Here is a 7,505-nt window from a genome sequence, read left to right as displayed (position 1 = left end):
GTCCACTCTGTACCCTTTCTTTCACAACCAGGAACTTAATGTCAATATGTTTTGACTTAGTTGAGCTCCTGTTGTTATTGGAATACATTACTGCAGATTTATTGTCACAATATAACCTTAGTGGTCTTTCAACATTTTCCAAAATGCGCAGTCCCGTGACAAAATTTCGCAGCCATATTCCCTGATTGGATGCCTCATAGCAAGCTACAAATTCTGCTGCCATAGTGGAGGAAGCTACTAGTGTTTGTTTGACACTTTTCCATGATATAGCTCCTCCTGCTAACATATAAATGTAGCCTGATGTAGACTTCCTGCTATCTTGGCATCCAGCAAAATCAGAGTCCGAATACCCAATGACCTCTAATTTCTCTGATTTTCTGTATGTGAGCATGTAATCTTTTGTTTTCTGAAGATACCTCATAACCCTTTTGACTGCTATCCAATGATCCATACCAGGGTTGCTTAAGTATCTGCCTAACATCCCAACAATGTACGCAATATCCGGACGCGTACATACCTGAGCATACATTAGACTTCCTACAGCCGAAGCATAAGGAATCTTCTGCATTTCCTGAATTTCAAGGTTACCTTTAGGGCACTGATTGAGACTAAACTTGTCTCCTTTAGCAACAGGGGTGTCACCTGGTCTGCAATCTTGCATGCCAAACCTTTTAAGTACCTTATCGATATAGCTCTTTTGTGATAATCCAAGAATACCCCGAGAGCGATCTCGATGTATCTGGATCCCTAATATAAAAGAGGCGTCCCCAAGATCTTTCATCTCAAAATTCTTTGATAGAAATCTCTTGGTTTCGTGCAACATGCCTATATCATTAGTGGCAAGCAAGATGTCATCCACATACAGAACCAGAAAAATATACTTACTCCCACTGAACTTGTGATATACACAGTCATCAACAATGTTCATCTCAAAACCGAACGAGATAACTATTTGTTGAAACTTATGATACCATTGACGAGGAGCTTGCTTGAGTCCATAGATGGATTTCCTTAATTTGCAAACCATATTCTTTGGGTCTCCTGACACAAAGTTTTCTGGTTGCACCATATAAATCATCTCATCAATGTCTCCATTGAGAAATGCAGTCTTAACATCCATCTGATGTAACTCAAGATCATAATGAGCAACAAGTGCCATGATTATTCTGAAAGAGTCTTTCGATGAAACCGGAGAGAAAGTCTCTGTATAATCAATGCCTTCCTTTTGAGTATAGCCTTTAGCCACAAGACGCGCCTTATACCTCTCCACATTACCGTTTGCATCCCGCTTGGTTTTAAAAATCCATTTACAACCAATTGGTTTTGCACCTTCTGGCAATGGGACAAGTTCCCAAACCTTATTGTCTTGCATAGACTTATACTCTTCATTCATGGCATCAATCCACTGTTGAGAGTTAGAACTTTTCATGGCCTGAGAGAAGTTGATTGGATCATCTTCTAACATTCCACTACTTTCCTCATGTTCTTGGAGAAATACAATATAATCATCCGGAATAGCATTTCTCCTTTCTCTCGTGGATCTCCTTAATGGCACTGGTTCTTGAGGTTGTTGAGTTTGTTCTTCTGGAACAGGGAGTTGTTCAACATTATCATCTTGAGGTTCCGGATTTACTTCTTGAGCAACAACAGGTATAGGAACCTGAATATTGTCAAAAGTAACTGTATGGATTGGATCTGAAGCCAATTCCTCCTCAAAACTAATGTCTCTAACCTTATTTCTCCCCCCAAACTCAACATCCTCAAAGAATGTTGCTGTTCCCGTCTCAAAAATATTCCTTATAGTGGGATCATAAAACTTATAGCCCCTAGAGCGATCAGGGTACCCAATAAAGTAGCTGCTAACTGTTTTGGAGTCCAATTTCTTTTCATTTGGCCTATAAGGCCTTGCCTCAGCTGGACATCCCCAAATATGTAAATGCTTTAAACTGGGCTTTCGACCAGTCCAAAGCTCATAAGGTGTTTTAGCAACTGCTTTACTTGGTACTCTATTCAGAATGTAAGCTGCTGTCTTAAGTGCTTCTCCCCAGAGTGACTCTGGTAAAGAAGAATGAGCAATCATACTTCTTACCATATCCTTAAGAGTCCTGTTTCGTCTTTCAGCTACACCATTCATGCTAGGTGAACCCGGCATAGTGTACTGTGGGACGATACCGCATTCCTCTAGGTATCTAGCAAATGGTCCTGGACGTTGTTCACCTGAACCATCATATCTACCGTAGTACTCACCACCACGATCAGATCTGACGGTTTTAATTCTTCTGTTGAGTTGATTCTCAACTTCAGCTTTATAGGCTTTGAACATGTCCAGAGACTCAGATTTTTCATGAATAAGATATAGGTGCCCATAACGTGAGTAATCGTCTATGAATGATATAAAATATTGTTGACCATTCCAGGATTCCGTAGGGAATGGCCCACAAATATCCGTATGTATCAATTCTAAGACATCCGAAGATCTGTTGGCACCTAATCTCTTCACTTTGGTCTGTTTTCCCTTGATACATTCAACACATACGTCGAAGTCCGAAAAATCAAGGGAATCCAAAATGCCATCAGACACAAGACGCTCAACTCTACCTTTTGAGATATGACCTAAGCGCTTATGCCATAATGTCGCCGAATTTTCCTTATTTAATTTACGCTTAGTACCACGTGATTCCACATGCAAGGATTCATTGTAAGAAGCAATTGTATCAAGCAAATATAGGTTGTCATAAATACTCAAGTAACCGGTTCCCACAACATTTGAATTAAAAGATAAACTGAATTGACTGTTTCCAAATGAACAAGAATAACCTGATTTGTCCAATACAGAAACAGAAACCAAATTCCGTCTAAAAGACGGTACTACAAAAGTATCTTTTAAATCCAAATAATAACCAGTTCCTAACAACAACCTAAAGTGCCCAATTGCTTCCACATCTACCGATTGTCCGTCGCCCACAAAGATGTGTCTTTCAACATCACTTGGCTTTCGGTAGCTCAGGCAACCCTGCATAGAAACACTTATGTGAGTAGTAGCACCAGAGTCTAACCACCAAGTGTTTCTAGGTACTGAAGCTAAATTAACCTCAGAACAGACCAAAGCAAGGAACGTACCCTTATTATCACGCCAGGCGTGATATTTTGTACAGTCCTTCTTTACATGTCCAGGCTTCTTACAGAAGAAACAACCCTGATTATCCTTATGTTGTTTCTTCTCAACTGGACCCTTAGCAGCTTCCTTATCATTCTTCCTTTTCTTGCCCTTATCCTTAGAGGCATAGGCCAAATGAGCACTTTCTGTCTTATCTTGCTTCAACCTGTCTTCTTCTTGCACACAGTATGAAATGAGCTCATTTAGAGTCCATTTCTCCTTTTGACAGTTATAACTGACCTTAAATTGGTTAAACTGTGCAGGAAGAGACAACAAAACCAGATGCACTAATAACTCGTCACAAAGATCGAGTTTAAGTGCCTTAAGCTTTGAAGCAATATGAGACATTTCCATAATGTACTCCCTGATATTTCCTTTGCCCTTATACTTCATTGAAATCAAGCGAGCTAAAAGCGTGCTTGTTTCTACCTTATCGTTTTTCGCAAAACGCTTCTCAATTTCGGCAAGGAAATCTTTAGCCTTAGTAATCCCTTCGGATTCTATGCCCCTGAAGGCTTCCGGAACGCCGCGCTTAATGATCATAAGACTCATGCGATTTGAACGCTCCCACTTCTCATGCTCCTTCTTTGCATCAGGAGTGCTATCCGCATTGAGAGGTTGGGGTTGTTCAGTTCTTAATGCATAGTCAAGATCCATGCAGCCAAGAACAATTAATATGTTCTCTTTCCAAACCTTGAAGTTTGTCCCATTTAGCATGGGAATTGAGTTGATGTTAGCAGAAATTGTTGCAGCAGATGCATTAGCTGAAATAAAACAAAAATGCTCACATCAATAACCATAATCAATAAAATTCAAATAATGACAATCCCCATCCAAGATACCGGCACAACATTAATATCAAGTCTTTGGACAGTAATATTAACTTGTAAGTGATACCTTGTTGCAATGATCAAACATTGACAATAACTCATGTCAAATAATGAAACTATCTTTGGATCGATTCATTATTCACATGTAAACCTTATAATTGTCACACGCTTATCATCGCAGATGTGTATACAGTCTAAATAAATATTAACCTTCCTTTGGGCCGATTAAATATTTACACGAAAGCATACACACAAACATCTCACATTCCTCATGAACAATCTACACAAGAGAGGTTACTTTGGCAACTTCTTGTTTCAATTAATCAATTGGAGTGAGAGACAACCTTAATACCTTAGTGTCATAATATTTGAATTAAATAATTGATTAAAAACCAAATTAGATTTAAATTAAAAAGTTTTAATTTAAATCAACTGAATTTCCAAAAACTTAATTGGGGTCTCACAGCTTAATTAGGGCCCATAACTTAATTGAATAAATTAAGTATACCAAAGTGGACCCATGAAAAGCCGAGGCTTAACCATAATGAACACGAAGTTCCCTTAACTTCGAACGCGAGGTTCGACTGTATTGAGTACGAGACTCACTTAAGCACGAACGCGAGGTTCGTCTGAAAATGAACGAACGCGAGGTTCGTTTGATAAAAGAACGCGAGGTTCAACTTGGGAACGAACGCGAGGTTCGTTTAAAAAATGAACGCGAGGTTCGACTGAAGTACGAACGCGAGGTTCGTCTGAAGTACGAACGCGAGGTTCGTCTGAAGTTCGAACACGAGGCTCGACTGAAGCACGAACGCGAGGTTCGTCTGAAGCACGAACGCGAGGCTCGACTGAAGTACGAACGCGAGGCTCGACTGAAGTACGAACGCGAGGTTCGTCTGAAGTACGAACGCGAGGTTCGTCTGAAGTACGAACGCGAGGTTCGTCTGAAGTACGAACGCGAGGTTCGTCTGAAGTTCGAACGCGAGGTTCGTCTGAAGTACGAACGCGAGGTTCGTCTGAAGTACGAACGCGAGGTTCGTCTGAAGTACGAACGCGAGGTTCGTCTGAAGTACGAACGCGAGGTTCGTCTGAAGTACGAACGCGAGGTTCGTCTGAAGTACGAACGCGAGGTTCGTCTGAAGTACGAACGCGAGGTTCGTCTGAAGTACGAACGCGAGGTTCGTCTGAAGTACGAACGCGAGGTTCGTCTGAAGTACGAACGCGAGGTTCGTCTGAAGTACGAACGCGAGGTTCGTCTGAAGTACGAACGCGAGGTTCGTCTGAAGTACGAACGCGAGGTTCGTCTGAAGTACGAACGCGAGGTTCGTCTGAAGTACGAACGCGAGGTTCGTCTGAAGTACGAACGCGAGGTTCGTCTGAAGTACGAACGCGAGGTTCGTCTGAAGTACGAACGCGAGGTTCGTCTGAAGTACGAACGCGAGGTTCGTCTGAAGTACGAACGCGAGGTTCGTCTGAAGTACGAACGCGAGGTTCGTCTGAAGTACGAACGCGAGGTTCGTCTGAAGTACGAACGCGAGGTTCGTCTGAAGTACGAACGCGAGGTTCGTCTGAAGTACGAACGCGAGGTTCGTCTGAAGTACGAACGCGAGGTTCGTCTGAAGTACGAACGCGAGGTTCGTCTGAAGAACGAACGCGAGGTTCGTTAAAAAATTGAGCTTGACGCTCACCTGAGTTGAACGCGAGGTTCACCTTAGAACGAACGCGAGGTTCGTTAAAAATTGAGCTTGACGCTCACCTGAGTTGAACGCGAGGTTCACCTTAGAACGAACGCGAGGTTCGTTAAAATTGAGCTTAACGCTCACCTGAGTTGAACGCGAGGTTCACCTTAGAACGAACGCGAGGTTCGTTAAAATTGAGCTTGACGCTCACCTGAGTTGAACGCGAGGTTCACCTTGGGAACGAACGCGAGGTTCGTTAAAATTGAGCTTGACGCTCACCTGAGTTGAACGCGAGGTTCACCTTAGAACGAACGCGAGGTTCGTTAAAAGCGAAGCTCGGTTAAAATTGAACGAACGCGAGGTTCGTTTGAGGTAACCACCTCCTTAATTTTCGCCATGAACCCTTAGGGTTTCAAATTGAAACCGCCGCCGACAAACCCAAAAAACCTTTGATTTTTCTTTTCAAAACAGATCCAGAATTGGATAAAATTGAAGGAAAAATCAAAGAAAAATCCAAAAAATTCCCAAAAGGTACTGTTCACCGGCGATTTTTCAGTTACTGTTCATCCGGAAAAAATACTTTACTTTTCATCCGAAAAAAAAATTTCGTTACTGTTCATCCGAACCCAAAAATTGAATCTTTAACCAGAGATTTAAGATCAAAAACCCAATAAAACTTAAATCCCTAAGAATTAATCAAGGTGGCTCTGATACCACTTGTTAGATCTACATCAAAACTTGAGATCTAAAACCATATAGCCATGATTAATTCAAAGAGATTAACAATAATCAAAAGAGCGGAAGCTTATACCTGAATCCATGGATGAAATCTTGATTTGGGTTTTTGATGATCTTCTAACCTTAGGGTTCCTCTAAAATCCGAATTTCTCTCTTAGATGGGGGTGAAGAGAATTAGAGAATGTAACCATAGGTTAGGGACCATAACCCCTTATTTATAGATGTTGTACTTTTGTAATTTAGCCCCTCAATAAATTACAATTACAACCTGGTATCTGCACATATGACCCCATGATCATTTAAATACCAAATTAACCCAACTTAATTGATCACTTTAGTGGGTTATCCTGAAAGATAGCAATACACATTGATTAATCATATGTGCCCACAAATAGATTTATTAGATTAAATCCAACATAATATACCAGCATCCTGGTTAATTACTGAAAATCCATGAGATAACTTCCATGTTTTTGTGCAAACCTATCCATTAATTAATTTTCTAGCATGCATAGAAGGGACAAATTTTCAAAAGCAACCCATTTGATAAACTAATTGCAAAAAACGACCCATTTGGGATTTATTTAGAGAAACCGACCTGGTTTCAGCACTGTCGCTGAAACCAGGTCGGTTTTTCTAAAAAACTTTACGAAACTTCACGGGAGTTCAACTCCCGTGAAGTTTTTTCACATAACAAAACTTCACGGGAGTTGAACTCCCGTGAAGTTTCGTAAAGTTCGACCTGGTTTCAGCGCTGAGGCTGAAACCAGGTCGGTTTTTACAAATAAAACTGAAATGGGTCTTTTTTTGGGAATAGTTTATCAAATGGGTTGGTTTTGAAAATTTGTCCTGCATAGAAGTGTATAATTGTCATCTTCCTTCACATATTTGGTACCTTAATTATATGCTAGAGCCTTGGAGGTATCGAAGTATACACCCATATGTACACGATATAACACAATAATGCATTCATCAATTTAATAATAGAAGGGATAAGTTGCCATCTTCAGCCCCGAGCTCAGGACTTCATTGTTGTCTTCTCCATGATGTATACCTAGCAAATAAAGTAGGGTTAATTGCGGATAGAACCCCTTTAGTATT

This window comes from Asparagus officinalis, chromosome 7 (genome assembly GCF_001876935.1).
Source record: "Asparagus officinalis chromosome 7, Aspof.V1, whole genome shotgun sequence".
Lineage (NCBI taxonomy): Eukaryota > Viridiplantae > Streptophyta > Magnoliopsida > Asparagales > Asparagaceae > Asparagus > Asparagus officinalis.
The sequence above is the reverse complement of the archived record's forward strand: the minus strand, read 5'-3'. Positions refer to the sequence as shown.